The sequence below is a fragment of the Aquarana catesbeiana genome, linkage group LG09 (assembly GCF_042186555.1).
Source record: "Aquarana catesbeiana isolate 2022-GZ linkage group LG09, ASM4218655v1, whole genome shotgun sequence".
NCBI classification, from domain to species: Eukaryota; Metazoa; Chordata; class Amphibia; order Anura; family Ranidae; genus Aquarana; species Aquarana catesbeiana.
Window position 1 is genome coordinate 199,607,442 of NC_133332.1, and position 17,978 is coordinate 199,625,419.

The 17,978-nt window shown below is 46.5% G+C and overlaps 1 long non-coding RNA gene across 1 annotated transcript in view; it reads left to right on the top strand.

Moving 5' to 3' along the window:
- LOC141107263 (uncharacterized) overlaps window positions 1-17,978 on the top strand; it is a 289,203-nt gene that overhangs the window by 99,472 nt on the left and 171,753 nt on the right. The window contains exon 2 of the long non-coding RNA XR_012235847.1: window positions 776-877. This is a non-coding gene — a long non-coding RNA (uncharacterized lncRNA). The remainder of the gene's footprint in view (window positions 1-775; window positions 878-17,978) is intronic.

The following is a 17,978-nucleotide window of genomic DNA, read 5'->3' on the forward strand; positions in this document are numbered from 1 at the left end:
CTCCCATAGGGAACCATTGATTTTGAATAGAGGCAGAAACTACGAACGAGGCTTAACGCTCTTTTTACAGCGTTAACCCTCGTTTAACACCTTTTACCGGTGTCTGGCGTTTCCGGTACTGCTCTTGAGCGCAAATTTCTGGCGTTCAGAAAAAAGCCCATAAACTCCACTGCTCATTAAAGCTAAAAAAACGTCCATGTGTGCATGGACACATAGGCTAACATAGAGTGGAGTTTATGGGCTTTAAAAAAAAATGCCCAAACGCCAATAAACTGCAGTTTATCAGCTCCAGTGTGCATGGAGCCTTACTGCTAATTTATTTCTTTTATATTGGAAACCTAGTTCCTAGGACCTGCCTGGGTGACATTACAGAATGCTCACCCACCCACAGATATAGGTAATTGGGAAATGCTCAAAGCCCCTGTATGATTTATCAGCTCCCCCTCCTCCCAATATACTGTATACATATCACATAGTATTGTCTATTATTATTTCACAATATAGGTGCCCACTGCCCTATTAGATGCCTCCCTCTGGCTAGTGTCTGATGATGACTCTGTCATCCTTGTATGTAAATCTGTAGGAAATGTGATTGTATCCCTGCTTATTCAGTTATTCAAAGTCTTCCTATTTAGCCAGCCAGAACAAATAAGAACTGTCTGTATTTCCGGCTTGAATCTGATTATTGACTGTGGATAGATGAAATAGTCCATGTTTCTGTTTGCTGTGTTATTTCTGCTCATTTATGCACTTTTCCCTGTTTTGTCGCACTTAGGAATCGCCCCTCGGTCCATGGTTGTGTGAGCTTTCAACTCCCTGTCATGATATGGATGATATCATGCTTTGGAAAATCTAACTCGTGAAACTCAATCTTCAGGTGCGTGCCCATGTATGTAACTGTGCTTGCACTAATACCACTGCTGAGGGCTTTTTTATCCCACTCATGCCAATGTTAGGAGGATTTTTCTTATTTCACTTACACAAATGATAGGAGAATCCTTTTACTGACTACTTTGATTATGCAATTTTAACTTCCCCTGACCACATAAGCATTCTTCCCCTCACTGACCACCAACACCAAGGAATTCTTTCTCTCACTGACCTCCATGCCGAGGCATTTTTATTTGTACAGATAACCCACACTGGTGCATTCTTTCTCTCTCTCTGACACCAGAGCAGTTTCCTTCTTACGGACTACCATTACTGGGACTTTCTTCCTCTCACTGTCCTCTGACCCTGGGACTTTCCTCCTCTCACTGACCACTAACCCTGGGACTTTCCTCCTCTCACTGACCAGTAGACATGTGCAATTCGTTTAGTTCCAAATTCGTTTTTTAACAAAAATTGTGGGTAAGTGCAGCGCAATCAATTAAAGTAAAACTAAAAAGCAATAAAAAGTCCAATGCACATCCAGAGTATATAACTGTCAGATATCCTTGTGACAAATAAATGATGTGTTGACTCCAATGATGTAATCGGTCAAATTCACCTTTACCCAGATAAACAAAAATGCGCTTACCAGATTCTGTGGACCTCTGTTTTTGGAAAATAGGTTACATCTATGAAAAAAAGATCAAAGCTTGATGGGACATCAGGGCCGGACTGGGTATGAAAACCAGCCCTGGAAAAAATGTCATACCAGCCCCATAGCATTATAATACCAGCCCAACAGCATAACGTCATTATTTTCTTGTTCATAAAATGGAAAAACCATGCATTTTAAAGCACATTTAAAGAGTGCATTATATATAGATAAGACACATATAAAAGCACATAGGGCTATATATATATATATATATATATATATATATATATATATATATATATATATATATATATATACACTGCTGTGCGTTCGCTGCTTACACAGTGCTGTGTTAGGAAATCAAATAAATCGCTTCCCTAACACTGACCTGCCTCTCAGCCAATCAGGTGCACTGGGTCTGGTTACCTGTCACCTGATTGGCTGCGACAAGCGCTGTGATCGGAGGGAGCGTGGAGCAACGCGCTGACCTGAGACAGGTAAGTGCCGGGCGGGGGGGACACTGGCAGGAATTGATGGGGCAAACTGGCGGCAATTGATGGGGCAAACTGGCGGCAATTGATGGTTACAGTGGCTGCGTTTGATGGCATAGTGGCTGCGTTTGATGGGCACAGTGGCTGCGTTTGATGGGCACAGTGGCAGCATTTAATGAGCACAGTGGTGGCGCTTGATGGGCACAGTGGCTGCGCTTGATGGCACAGTGGTTGTGTTTAATGGGCACAGTGGCTGCAATTGATGGGTACAGTGGCTGCGTTTGATGGCTCAGTGGCTGCGTTTGATGGGCACAGTGGCTGCAATTTATGGGTACAGTGGCTGCGTTTAATGGGCACAGTGGTGGCAATTTATGGGTACAGTGGCTGCGTTTGATGGGCACAGTGGCTGTGTTTGATGGGCACAGTGGTGGGAATTTATGGGCACAGTGGCTGTGTTTGATGGGCACAGTGGTGGGAATTTACGGACACAGTGGCTGTGTTTAATGGGCACAGTGGTGGCAATTTATGGGTACAGTGGCTGCGCTTGATGGCACAGTGGCTGTGTTTAATGGGCACAGTGGCTGCAATTGATGGGTACAGTGGCTGCGTTTGATGGCTCAGTGGCTGCGTTTGATGGGCACAGTGGCGGGAATTTATGGGCACAGTGGCTGCGTTTAATGGGCACAGTGGTGGGAATTTATGGGTACAGTGGCTGCGTTTGATGGGCACAGTGGCTGTATTTAATGGGCACAGTGGTGGCAATTTATGGGTACAGTGGCTGGGCTTGATGGCCCAGTGGCTGCGTTTAATGGGCACAGTGGCTGTAATTTATGGGCACAGTGGCTGTGTTTAATGGGCACAGTGGTGGCAATTTATGGGTACAGTGGCTGCGTTTGATGGCACAGTGGCTGCGTTTAATGGGCACAGTGGTGGCAATTTATGGGTACAGTGGTGGCGCTTGATGGGCACAGTGGTTGTGTTTAATGGGCACAGTGGCTGTAATTGATGGGTACAGTGGCTGCGTTTGATGGGCACAGTGGTGGGAATTTATGGGCACAGTGGCTGCGTTTGATGGGCACAGTGGTGGCAATTTATGGGTACAGTGGCTGCGTTTGGCACAGTGGCTGCGTTTAATGAGCACAGTGGTGGCAATTTATGGGTACAGTGGCTGCGCTTGATGGCACAGTGGCTGTGTTTAATGTGCACAGCGGCTGCAATTGATGGGTACAGTGGCTGCGTTTGATGGCATAGTGGCTGCGTTTGATGGGCACAGTGGTGGCAATTTATGGGTACAGTGGCTGCGCTTGATGGCACAGTGGCTGTGTTTAATGGGCACAGTGGCTGCAATTGATGGGTACAGTGGCTGCGTTTGATGGCTCAGTGGCTGCGTTTGATAGGCACAGTGGCGGGAATTTATGGGCACAGTGGCTGCGTTTAATGGGCACAGTGGTGGGAATTTATGGGTACAGTGGCTGCGTTTGATGGTACAGTGGCAGCGTTTAATGGGCACAGTGGTGGCAATTTATGGGTACAGTGGCTGCGTTTGGTACAGTGGCTGCGTTTGATGGGCACAGTGGCTGTGTTTAATGGGCACAGTGGTGGCAATTTATGGGTACAGTGGCTGCGTTTGATGGTACAGTGGCTGCGTTTGATGGTACAGTGGCTGCGTTTGATGGGCAGGGCACAGTGTTGGCAACCTATGGGCATAGTGGCAGCGTTTGATGGTATACAGCTTTTCAAAGTTATCTGGCACTTGAACAAAACATGGGGGAGAGGGAGAGAGAGGGAGAGAGAGGGAGAGGGGAGAGAGAGAGGGGGAGAGAGAGAGAGAGGGGGAGAGAGGGAGAGGGGAGAGAGGGGGAGAGAGAGAGAGGGGGAGAGGGGGAGAGAGGGGGAGAGAGAGAGAGGGGGAGAGAGGGGGAGAGGGAGAGGGAGAGAGAGAAAAAAAATACCTTGATTCTTGTGCTGTAGCAGCTGCACTGCCGGCCATTCACTGAAATTCTCTCCTCGTGCAGTCAGATAGTGGGCGGTGCTGGTTGGCGCCGCACGGGACGAGGCAAAATGGAGCAGCACGGCGTTCTCCTGCTCCTCCCCCTCAGGCACACAGACAGAGCGAGGCTGAGGCATGATGATGAGTGTGGTGGGCGGCGCGAACGGAGGAGACAGTGAGTGGCTGAGTGACACACAGGCAGCCATGGCGGCGGCCACCGCTGCTGATCTTTAGGTCAGGAGTCAGTCAGGCCGCCGCTGCTCTTCAAAGTGCTGATGCTGACACAGGCAGTGAGCGGCCCCAGCGGTACTACAGTGCAGCCAGCCTACCGGGATATTTCCCGGTATCCCGGTAGGCCAGTCCGGCCCTGTGGGACATTACAACTTTTGAGCAGTACACAAAGAGCAATTTAGTTTCCAGAAGACTAAGGTGGGATCTCCCACCTAATGATGGTCTTACTGACGATGAGTCAGTTCAAGAATAGTTTAATTTTTTTGATAAGAAAGGACATGAACTAATTGATTTTTTTTATTGCTTAGAAAACAGAGGAAAATGATTAATTTAGATAAGCAAACTGCGAATTTGAAAATCAAAATAGAGCCACTTCAAAACTCACCAGATTTCTCTAGACTTTCTGGTGAATTAAAAAATAAAATGGTGAAATGGGATAAGGAGATACAGGAAAAGAAAAGGAGTAAATACATCAGGGATTCAGGTGATTACTCTAAGGGAAAGGTTTTTAAATGGCAATCGAGAATACAGACCTCTGATTCTGGGCCTAATAATGTTACTTTTTTGCCTGTTCAGCCCAGACCGCTCCCCAGTACCCCCATTTCCCAATCTAGACCCCCTAATTCACAGGGAGCTAATCCCAAGGGGTATGTGTACCCTAATAATGGAGGGAGGGGACAGTTTACCAGAGGGGGTAATATTAGAGGGAACCAATACTATCAACCCATGCCTTATCAAGGATTCAGAGAGGCTAACTGGGGTCCCCCTCGTCCGTCTAGAGGGAGGTATTTAAGTAATACATCAAATAGGGGCCATCATACATCTAATGACTACAATCACAGTTATGGAGGTGGTGATTGTCAGTATGATAGAGCCCCTATACCCATTCATAATAGATTCACCCCATTGCTTAATGAGGACACCTACCAAGGTGAGGGTTTTTTAGGGAACTCTCAGTCCCAATGGCAAACACCATGGGGGCACACACCTATTGGAAGCAAACGGGGAAAAAAGAAGGGAAACAGAGGGAGAAGAGCCAGATGAAAATCTGAAAAGACAAAAGTCCCATTAGGTATGGGAATTTACATCAGTGGTACCGATCAGAAGACAAACTTAAAGTTTTAGATAAAGGACTCAAATTCGCTCCAGTCAGGAATTTTAATAAATTCCAGACATACATTAGCTTACAAAAGTTTATTAGGACCCTCAACATTAAAAGGTATTTCCTGTCTAAACCAGGAGAGAGGTTGAGCCAAGCCAGTGTGGTTGTCCCAACTGGGAACCACTCTGGTTTAGCAAACAAGTCAGTCTTTAATCCCCCCAAGAATGACCATCGACATATTGAAGTTTTTAAAAATATGGTGGCCAGTGACTTACAGAAGATGAAAATTAAGAAAGTGGGGGACCCTTCATATCTTAAGAAAGGAATCCGTACATTAGAAAAAAAATAAAGATGTGGTGATCCGCCCTGCGGATAAGGGAGGAGGAGTGATTGTTATGAGCAAGTCCATATTAGACTAGAAATGGAACGACTGTTATCTGATAGAAACACCTATCAATTGTTGGTAGTGAACCGGTTTTCAATTTTAAAAACGAATTACAAACGCTCATCTCATTAGGCAGAACACAGAGAGTATTAAATAAAAAAGAGGCGTTATACTTGGACCCTAGTGCCTGTAGGAGACCAATAGTGTATTTTCTGCCCAAAATACACAAGGATGCGTGGTCTCCTCCAGGTCGGCCTATTGTAAACGGTATAGGTTTCATGGCAGCCCGCCTGGGTCAGTATATAGATCACTTTCTGAAGCCGTTAGTATCTACTACTACAGCGTATCTTGAAGACACGAAACACATTATTCAGATTTTAGAACACATTCCCTGTAAAGAAAACAGCCTTCTAGTAACAGCTGATGTGAGCTCGTTATACACCATCATAGGCCACCAAGATGCCCTCAGTTCCGTTCGGTGGGCCCTTGATAGGTCTTCTCTTCCTCCCCTACTTAAGGATTTCCTTTTGAAAGCTTTTGATTTCTGTCTGGCCAGAAATTATTTCTGGTACGACGGTAAGTTTTTCCTACAAATACTCGGAGTAGCAATGGGCGCTCGCTTTGCACCCAGCGACGCTAATATTTTTATGGCACTATGGGAGGAGGAGTTTGTCTTTGGTAGCAGACCAGGATTCCTGCCAGCTAAATTTTTTTTTTTAAAGTCAGCAGCTACAAACACTGTAGCTGCTGACTTTAAATAAGTAGACTTACCTGTCCTGGGTGCCCGCGATGTCGGCCACCCGAGGCCGACCCGTCCCTCGGCTCTCGGGTCCCGGCACCGCCATCCTAAGTAAGGGAAACAGGCAGTGGAGCCTTGCGGCTTCACTGCCAGTTTCCTACTGCGCACGCGAAGAGGCAGATTACGAAGACTGCCTAGCAACAAGGGTTTAGGTAAGTTTAAAAAAAAAATATTTTTCAAATTTTTTTTTTTACATTTTTTTTAGGATTTTTCATGCAATTTTTTTTTTTAGGGTGGTCCTCCACTTTAACCTTTTTAATATCCGACAAGTAGTTTGTTTTGCAGTGTTGTTTTACAGCATATTTGTGTTTATTTGTACTTGTATGTTATGTGTGACATTTGAGTTTTACACAGAGATGGCAGCAGGATAGGAGTCCCGTTTTTATCTTTTAAATTACTCTAGTTTATGTATATACCCAAACCGGGATATATATTGCTCTTATTTCATATTTTATAGTTCTTTCCGCTTGGTAGGTTGTAACAGGAGGTGTACCCACATAATTAGGTGGACATGGAGGTTTATTTGACTTCTAGTTCTGCCGCTGTTTGTGCGGACACTCCCCACACTTAGGTGTTTGCAGGAGGTGTTTCCGCATGGTTTGGTTGCTATGGAAGTTTTTCTGACTTCCGGTTTTGCCGTGATCTGTGCGGACACTCTCCGCTCTTTTAAAAGCCGCTGGGTGACTGTCAGGCTCCACCCGTCGCTGGCGAAGTCCTGCTAGGACGTACGGGGGAGGAGCTTACACATGGACGTCACCCGCTGCCATACTCTGCTCGTTGTGCACCTGATCTTGATCGTGCTGTTGCCTATTCCATTTTAATGTGTTGCGCCTATGAGCGCTTTAATTTTTACTTTAAGTGACTTTTTACCAATAAATCCACGGAGTGTACTTAGATGTGTCCTCATCTTTCATACATGCATTGGAGCGGTCTTTATCCTTCCCATATCCATCCCTGCTGCCCTGGAAGCCTACTCCTCTGACATCCCCTTGTTGTACGGTTGGATCATCAGGTTTATTTGAGGATTTTACAAACGATACCAGGAATTTCCATCATCCCTGAGGGGACATATGTGAGTTTGACCTTCTGCTTGCAGAGGTCCACTGAATCTGGTAAGCGCGTTTTTGTTTATCTGGGTGAAGGTGAATTTGACCGATTACATAATTGGAGTCAACACATCATTTATTTGTCACAAGGATATCTGACGGTTATATACTCTGGATGTGCATTGGACTTTTTATTGCTTTTTAGTTTTACTTTAATTGATTGCGCTGCACTTACCCCCAATTTTTACTATATGTTTATAAGCATATGTGATTACCTAAAGTGTTCAGCTTGCATTTATTTGCGTTGCAATATCTGTTTGCGCTTATTGTACCCCATTTTTAGTTTTTTAACACATTTAGACAGATTTGTTCATTTGGAAAGATCCAAATTTCCGAATTTTTTTGAAAATTCTAAATTTCGGCAATTCGAAATTCGGAAATCCAAAAATAAGAATAAAAACCCAAAAATTCTAAAGAATGAATATTCGAAAATCTGAAATAATAACTAATAACTTAACTATTACTATTAAATTATAGCTATTGGAATTTCCTTTCAAATGTGGCTGTTAGTGAACGTGAATACGACTTTATAAATTACACGTAATAACAAATACCGTATCTAAATGAATGGAACGTAACTAATTAAAAATAAATAATAATAATAATAAAAACATATTATTGTTATTTATTATTTTGTCCTGTTCCATTTGTTTAGATGCGGCTTATTTCGGATAATTCATAACTTCACATAAATTTGTACTCGTTACGTTCACTAACAGCCAAATTTGAAAGGAAGTTCCAATACCTTTAGTTATTAGTTATTATTTAAAAAAAAAAAAAAAAGAATGAAACGAAAATTAACAAATTTTTCGGCAGTGCATATGTCTGGCACGTTCTTCCTCTCGCTGACCCTGGCTGGCACGTTCTTCCTCTCGCTGACCCTGGCTGGCATGTTCTTCCTCTCGCTGACCCTGGTTGGCACGTTCTTCCTCTCGCTGACCCTGGTTGGCACGTTCTTCCTCTCGCTGACCCTGACTGGCACGTTCTTCCTCTCGTTGACCCTGGTTGGCACGTTCTTCCTCTCGCTGACCCTGACTGGCACGTTCTTCCTCTCGCTGACCCTGACTGGCACGTTCTTCCTCTCGCTGACCCTGGCTGGCAGGTTCTTCCTCTCGCTGACCCTGGCTGGCAGGTTCTTCCTCTCGCTGACCCTGGCTGGCAGGTTCTTCCTCTCGCTGACCCTGGCTGGCAGGTTCTTCCTCTCGCTGACCCTGGCTGGCAGGTTCTTCCTCTCGCTGACCCTGGCTGGCAGGTTCTTCCTCTCGCTGACCCTGGCTGGTAGGTTCTTCCTCTCGCTGACCCTGGCTGGCAGGTTCTTCCTCTCCTTGACCCTGGCAGGCACGTTCTTCCTCTCCTTGACCCTGGCAGGCACGTTCTTCCTCTCCTTGACCCTGGCAGGCACGTTCTTCCTCTCGCTGACCCTGGCAGGCACGTTCTTCCTCTCGCTGACCCTGGCAGGCACGTTCTTGCTCTCGCTGACCCTGGCAGGCACGTTCTTGCTCTCGCTGACCTTGGCTGGCACGTTCTTGCTCTCGCTGACCCTGGCAGGCACGTTCTTGCTCTCGCTGACCCTGGCAGGCACGTTCTTGCTCTCGCTGACCCTGGCAGGCACGTTCTTGCTCTCGCTGACCCTGGCAGGCACGTTCTTGCTCTCGCTGACCCTGGCAGGCACGTTCTTGCTCTCGCTGACCCTGGCAGGCACGTTCTTGCTCTCGCTGACCCTGGCAGGCACGTTCTTGCTCTCGCTGACCCTGGCAGGCACGTTCTTGCTCTCGCTGACCCTGGCAGGCACGTTCTTGCTCTCGCAACAAGGCTCGCTGAGCCTGGCACGTTGTTGCTCTCGCTGAGCCTGGCACGTTGTTGCTCTCGCTGAGCCTGGCACGTTGTTGCTCTCGCTGACCGCTGACCCTGGGACGTTGTTGCTCTCGCTGACCGCTGACCCTGGGACGTTGTTGCTCTCGCTGACCGCTGACCCTGGGACGTTGTTGCTCTCGCTGACCGCTGACCCTGGGACGTTGTTGCTCTCGCTGACCGCTGACCCTGGGACGTTGTTGTTCTCGCTGACCGCTGACCCTGGGACGTTGTTGCTTTCTTTCTATCACTGACCATCAATGCTAAAGTATTTTCTTCCTCCCTCTTTCCACTACACCAGGATATTCTCCCTGTCACTGACCGCCAATGTCAGGATATACTTCCTTGCTCCCATTGGCTGCTGAAACAGGAGCTTTCTTAGTCCCAATGGCTGTTTACACTGGGGCATTCGTTCTCCCACTGACCACCAGCTCTGAGGCATTCTTCCTTCCACTAACCCATGACAAAGAGACATTCTTCCTCCACTGACAAGAAGTGTAAGGGCACTATGGTACATAATTAGGATCACTGTACTGGGTATACTGTGCTGTAGATTACATGGTACTGTCTTCTATATGCTATGCTGTATGCTGTACTCTTTAAAATGTATGCAATATTTGGGAAGCAATTTCTCATGCATATATTATATGTTTTTATGATGTTCAAGTTTATTTATGGGGTTTCTATTGGAAGTAGTATTCCCATAGGGTGGCATGTGGGATTTTTATTTATGCTTTTAATTGATTGGTACCTCTAGGTAGACTCCAAACCTCATACCTGTTTGAATTGCGGAGATTGTAAAAGGATTATTTTGTGCACCTTGATACATTGTTTAGAATTAATTCTTTCGGATAGACTTGGCTAAAACAAAAGCTTTGTGTCTATATTCTTTGTGCAGGAAAGCATAATGAAATTAGTTAATGTCTAAAAAGGCATACTGTATGTATGTATGACCTGTAGAAATGATCTGCTGGTACTTTGAGTTATCTATGCCCCAGATGCCACAAATCTGCACAAGGGATTTAGGGCTCTGTAAACCGGACACAGAGCACAAAACCAGACTGTCCAGTTGAAAACCACATGTTGCAGGGCTGCATTTTGCATTTAAAATGCTAGGCTCGTGACTATGGGAGCCACTGTTGGAAGGGTGCCTAATGATAGGACAGGCTGGCTGTCACTGTGAAAGCCAGGTCTGGTCTGTATTACAGGAGCTCTAACCAGAGCTACTCTCAGAGTTCCTGCAACACAGATGGGCCCATGTGCACAGGCACAAAAATACATATAGCACCATCCTAGTTAGGTGCTAGTATAGGTAGGTACATTTAGTTATTTTGGACTCTGCTGTAGCCAGTGGAGCCGATTTGATTATTTTGGTCTGTTCTGGTATGCCTGTCTCCCCTGTCTTTCAAGAAATCACTGGGACATAGTGGGTAGAGACTAGGCCAGTGATGGCGAACCTTGGCACCCCAGATGTTTTGGAACTACATTTCCCATGATGCTCATCTACACTGCAGTGTGCATGAGCATCTTGAAAAATGTAGTTCCAAAACATCTGGGGTGCCAAGGGTCGCCATCACTGGACTAAGCTGACCTGGTATTTGGCCTTAGCCAATTCCTGGACGGGAGAATGACCAGCAGGGGACTGAGAGGTGTATATAGGATGTGGAGCACAGGACAGCAGGGTCCTTTGCCTGCTAGAGTGATCCAGCCTGGAAGTGCTGTTAAACCTTTCAAGGCTCTGAGAAGCTGCAAGAGGTTATGGATTATTCTGGCTCACCAAGTCTCAGGAACAACCAGGCAACGTCCAAAGAGGATCTTATCAGGAGGCTCATGGTGCAGTGTCAGCTGAAACTGGAAGGAGGCATCCAGATAGCCAGTGACTAAGGATAGGCCGAACAGACCCCTGTTCAGTTCGCACCAGAACTTTCGAACACCGCGAAAGTTTGGACCCGAATAACGAACCCCATTAAAGTCAATGGGACCCGAACATCAACAATCTAAAGTGCTGATTTTTAACGCTCAAATGCAAGTAATTGGGCATACAATGGTTATAGGGGTCCAGGTCCTGCCCTGGGGGACATGTATAAATAAAAAAAAAGTTTGTCAAAAACGTCATTTTTAAATGAGCAGTGTTTTTTTTTTTTTTTTTTTAAGTGAAAGCCTAAAAATGAAAAATTCATTCCAATATAGTGCCTGGGGGTTCCACTTAGTCTACCTGTAAAGTGGCAGATCTGTACCATGTCTAGAATCTGCTGCAGCAATAATTGCATTTATAAAGCCAAAAAAAATGTCAGTTTCCCTGCAAGTTGCCTTTATTTTGCTCAGCAACGGCTGGGGAGCCAGTGTGTGTGATGAGGCCACAATGTATTGCACTGGGAACAAGATTAGATATTTTTTGGATACATTCTGGTGTCACTTTGACTTTTTAAAGAAGTAACAGGTGTGTAATAATTGGTCTTTGGGTGTTGTGGCGCCTTCCCACCATAACCCTATAGAGGTAATCTTGATGAAAGCAAGAATTGGCCTTGCTGTAAAAAATTGCAATGATATGCACCTGTCAAACAGATGGAGAAAAATTACTGTTTGGGTGTCGGGGGTACCTATAGAGGTGCTCTTGATGAAAGCAAAAAAAATTGCAATGATATGCATATGGTTGGTATTTTTGCCACGTTTGATGTGCCTGAGATACAGTTTGCAGATGGCAACAGTGCGATCTGCTGCAGATGTGCTGAAAAAGGCCCAGACAGCTGCGCTTTGGGGAGTGGGCCGGGAGATAACAGCTGCAGATGGAATAGGGTGGATGCTCTCTAATCTTTCTTGATGTCGGCCTCCTTGGGGTTGTGCCACCTCACCTTCAGTTTCCTCCTCTGCTCTATCTGGCACCCAAGTCGCATCAGGGACCTCCATCATCATCATCATCATCATCATCTCCATCTCCTCCATCTTCATCATTACCACTGGAGACAACTTGGCAATACGCTGTGGCTTGGGGAACATGAATGCCAATTTGTCTACCAGTGTTCCTCCCTCTCTCCAGGCTCATGTTCCTGTCATCCTCAACCTCAGAACCAACATTTAAATCCAGTAATGGCTGGGCATCATCAAGGAGCAAGTGGCTGATGCTGTGGTCAAATAACTCAGCTGACTCCTCAATGGCTGATGTTGGGCCTATTGTGGACAAGGAGGCAAGTTTATCCACTCTGGCAACTGCAGGGGACTGCACACTTGTCTCTGCTTGTGTGACAGAGAATGAGGATGAGAAAGGTTTAGTAAGCCAGTCCACCACCTCCTCTGCATGCTGTGGCTGGATAGCACGGGCAAACTCACTAAACAGAGGAAATGATGCCCTGCCTGAGAACTGACCACCATGTCCACCTTTGCCTGTGGACACATTTGTTGCTGGCCCCCTTACAGTGCCAAGGGAACATCTGCCTCTCCTTGTTGTCCTCCCAGGCATTATTGGGAGGGAGGGGGCGGTGCTTATAAGCAAATGTAAAGAAAAAGTTGAAATCTATACGTAGATGCACTTTAATAAATGTAAAGAGGTGTTTGGTGCACTTTAATTTGAGTACTCACACACGCTTCACGGATACACTATAATATACTGCAATAGAATGCGCCAAACGTACAGTGACGCACAGAACTATATGGCGTTAAACTGGCAGTAACGCACGCATAAGTAAATGGCATTAAACTAGCAGTAACGCACACAGAACTATATGGTATTAAACTGGCAGTAACACGCACAGAACTATATGGCATTAAACTGGCAGTAACGCAATCAAATAGATGATGTTCAACCGTCAGTACACTGACACTATCTGAACTGTCCCTACTCTAGCTATACACTAATGTAAAGATTACTGACACGGTCTCACCACACTACTCTGAAACAATCTGAGCTGTCCCTACTCTACGTAGGGCTCCGCTGCTGTGAGGGGGCCCCCAAGGGCGGATCAGCTCTGCTCAGGGCCGGACTGGCCTACCGGGATACCGGGACACCGGGACATTTCCCGGTAGGCTGCCTGCCCTGGGGCCGCTTTGAGCTATGCTGTGGCTGCAGCGTAGCTCAAAGCAGAGTCCCGCTGTGTCACGGAGCTCAGTGTGAAGTCGCTCTGTGACAAAGGTCCCGCCCTCCTCCTAGACCAGCTCGTGTGATAGATGCAGTGTTCTGTCTCCTCTAGGAGGAGGGGGGGACTTTTGTTACAGCGCGACTGAACCTTTCACACTGAGCTCCATGACACAGCGTGAGATGCGCGGTGTGCCTGTACATAATCCACTGGCACTAACTGGTGAGGCGGCAATGATTGGCACGGTAAGACAGCAATGATGGGCACAGTAAGGCTATATTGATTGGCACAGTGAGGCGGAAATGATTGGCACGGTAAGGCGGCAATGATGGGCACAGTAAGGCTACATTGGCACGGTAAGGCGGCAATGATTGGCACAGTGAGGCTACATTGATTGGCACGGTGAGGTGGCAATGAGGGGCACAGTAAGGCTGCAATGATGGGCATGGTGAGGCAGCAATGATGGGCATAGTAAGGCTGCAATGATGGGCATGGTGAGGCGGCAATGATGGGCACAATAAGGCTGCAATGATGGGCACAGTGATGCGGCAATGATGGCCACAGTGATGCTACATTGATTGGTACGGTGAGGCGGCAATGATTGGCATGGTAAGGTGGCAATGATGGGCAAAGTAAAGCTGCAATGATGGGCACGGTGAGGCTACACCGATTGGCACGGTGAGGCGGCAATGATTGGCATGGTGAGGCGGCAATGATTGACACAGTGAGGTGGCAATGATTGGCACGGTGAGGCGGCAATGATGGGCAAAGTAAGGCTGCAATGATGGGCAAGGTGAGGCTACATTGATTGGCACGGTGAGGCGGCAATGATCCGGACACTAATTTAAGGGGGGCTTTCTGGGGACCCTGATGTAAGTAGGGAGGCTCTCTGGGGACCCTGATGTAAGGAGGGGCTCTTTGAGGACACTGATGTAAGGGGGCTCTCTGGGGACCCTGATGTAAGGAGGGGCTTTCTGGGGACCCTAGTGTAAGGGGAGGCTCTCTGGGGACCCTGATGTAGGGGGAGACTCTCTAGGGACCCTGATGTAAGTAGGGAGGCTCTCTGGGGACCCTGATGTAAGGAGGGGCTCTCTGAGGACACTGATGTAAGGGGGGCTCTCTGGGGATCCTGATGTAAGGGGAGGCTCTCTGGGGACCCTGATGTAGGGGGAGACTCTCTGAGGACACTGATTTAAGGGGGGCTTTCTGGGGACATTGATCTATGGGGAGACTCTCTGGGGACCCTGATGTAAGTAGGGAGGCTTTCTGGGGACCCTGATCTAAGGAGGGGCTTTCTGGGGACCCTGATCTAAGGAGGGGCTTTCTGGGGACCCTGATGTAAGGGGAGGCTCTCTGGGGACCCTGATGTAAGGGGAGGCTCTCCGGGGACCCTAATGTAGGGGGAGGCTCTCTGGAGACCCTGATGTAGGAGGAGACTCTCTGAGGACACTGATTTAAGGGGGGCTCTCTGGGGACCTTGATGTAAGGAGGGGCTCTCTGGGGCCCCTGATGTAAGGAGGAGCTCTATGGGGCCCTGATGTAAGTGGGGGATCTCTGGGGACCCTGATGTAAGTGGGGGATCCGCACTCAGATATGTAACTATATATATAATATAAACACACACATACACACACACACACACGTATATTATATACATGTCTGTTCTATATTGTTGTACTTATTCTTTGACTGTTTTGTTTAAAGGAAGGAGGATTGTATTGGGAGCACTGAAGTGTCAGGTGTGACTGTGTGGCAATGGCAAATGGTTTACATAGCTTGCAACATCACGGGTCAGGTAGTGGGCCTAGTTTTGCCTAGGGCCCAGGGAGGTCAGGATCGGCACTGTATGTATGAAGGACACGGTCTCACTACACTACAGTGAAACCATCTGAGCTGTCTCTACTCTAGCTGCACACTATGCAAAGCTGAATGACGGTCCTCCTCACTACACTCACACTATCCCTAGACTGACACTAAACTAATCTTCTACACTGACAATTGAAGCAAAATAGCACAGTATAGCACACTAACTAACAGCACTGAACAGAGCCCTGTTCTATCTCTCTCCACACCAAAATCACACTGAAAATGGCTGCCATTGAAAGAATAATTTTATACTGTGGGGCGGGAATGAGCCATGATTGGATAAAGTCATGATGACAGTGTCCAATCATGACTCTGACAGTGCTCTGTCACCTGATTGGCTGAAGCTTTCACTGCTTCAGCCAATCAGGGCTTTCAATGCACTGTTCAGCTCCGCAATGCATTGTTGTTGGTTCGGGGGGCCGAACAAACGGTCGAACAACCGTTTGTTCGGCTATTCGCAGAACGTCTAAACAGCAAAATTTCAGCCCGAACTTATGCTTGGGCGAACCATTCGCTGATCACTACCAGTGACACAATGGGTAGGCCTGGGAGAGAGACTGTTGCCATTGTGCCCCTTTGTGCTAGAGGGACTGTTCCAGACCTGCTGGCCAGGGTTGTTTCCATGGTGGCAGACCCTGGTGCTGAATAGTTTGCCATTTCTTTTATAGAAGACCTTTTTCTACGTCAGTTAACAATTTGCTACATAGTGTCCTTAAATTTGTTAGTTCTGAGTATCCCAAGGCTTTTTCCCAACCCCTATCCCAGTTCTACAAAACAAAATAAAAATCACAAAAAGACATTATCTGCCTGCTCACTGTGTGAAACCTTTGTGCACCTGGCTAAAAATACCCTGTGACTGGCTGTTTACACCAAATGGGGATCAGAACCTGGGTTAAACAGCAGGACCAGAATAGAACCACTTATACTGGTACTGTATACCATTCTTGTACAAAACATTATTATATCTCCAGGGTCCATGATATCCTGCTTATTTAGCCAGTTGGGAAAGAGATTTGCAATCAAATATCACTGACTAACAGAAAGATGAGATCATGCAGCTCTCCCACATTTCCTCCATTTCATCTAAAATGGAGACAGTAAATTGTAATAGTAAACTCCTTATCTATTGGTATTATACACTTAATAAACTTCATGCAATGTCTCACACGCTATCTCCTTTGTGTTGGAGGAACTGTGGCGGCATTGCAACGCATGGACACATTTGGTGGACATGCCTATCAATCCAAAGGTATTAAAAGGCGGTTGTTGATACAATCTCCCTTTAAACAAAATGACCAAATTAAGTTTGAACCTTTGGTATATGCTATTCCATTGTACAACAAAATCAACAGGCCGATATAAGAGTTCAATTATACCATATTTATTGAACGCCGCAAAATCCCTTAGCTTAATGGCTATGAAAAGTGGATGATTTAGACCCCTTTCACACTGAGGTGCTTTACAGGCGCTACAGCGCTAAAAATGACGCCTGCATAGCGCCTGTAAAGAGCCGCTCCTCTCTCTTCAGTGTGAAAGCCCGAGTGCTTTCACACTGGAGCTGGTAGGACGCTAAAAAAAGTCCTGCAAGCAGCATCTTTGGAGCAGTGAACAAGCGGTGTATACACCGCTCCTGCCCATTGAACTGAATGGGCACTGCTGCCGAACCGCCGTTGTAACCCTTTTTCTGCCACTAGCGGGGATTAAAACCGGCCCAGTAGTGGCCAAAACCCCCCGCAAATACGGCGGTAAAGCAGCGTTTTACCGCCGACGCCCCAGTGTGAAAGGGGCCTTAGGTTTCCTTGAAGAACTCACGCATATGGCAAGAGACGCTGTCGTTAAACACTCCAAAATATGGGCCTGTTGGTTTGAGTTTAAAACTACTGTTTTATATTAGAATAATGTTCTGGGCCCATAATGGCCCCTCAATATGAGTGGCTGTCCTGGTGTTCAATAATCAGTGAAGAAGATAGAAGGGAAATAAAAACTTTCTCATGCATAAATGATACAGTATATTGTAATTTACGGATATGCACCCGACCCCTTTGACTCTCTCCCTTTACCATTATCCCTTTTTTTTTCTTTCTTTCTTTTCTTCTTCCTTTTCTAAAAAATATAAAACATATTTCTGGGAATGTAAGTGACGTAATACTGCATACTATTTCATATGATGCTTTGTTTTATATACTTTTGAAATATGCAATAAAAACGTATTGAACAACTGTTGGGTACAGAACTCTACCAACAAATCTTTTCTTGAGCAACAAAAAAAATATAATGTTTTATGCTTTAACAACTGAGGCCTCCCCTCTTTCCTCCATCTCCTAGTTGTTAAACCAACCGCATCCATCTTCTTGTTTATTAACCACTTGCTGCCCACTCACAGTCCATTTATTGTGATCGGGCAGCAGCTGTTGGCTCGGCAAAAAAAAAAATGCGTGGGGGTCCCCCCAAATTCCATACCAGGCCCTTATCTGAGCACGCAACCTGGCAGGCCGCAGGAAAAGAGGGGGGACAAGGGCCTCATCCCCACAACCCTTGCCTGGTGGTTGTGGGGGTCTGCGG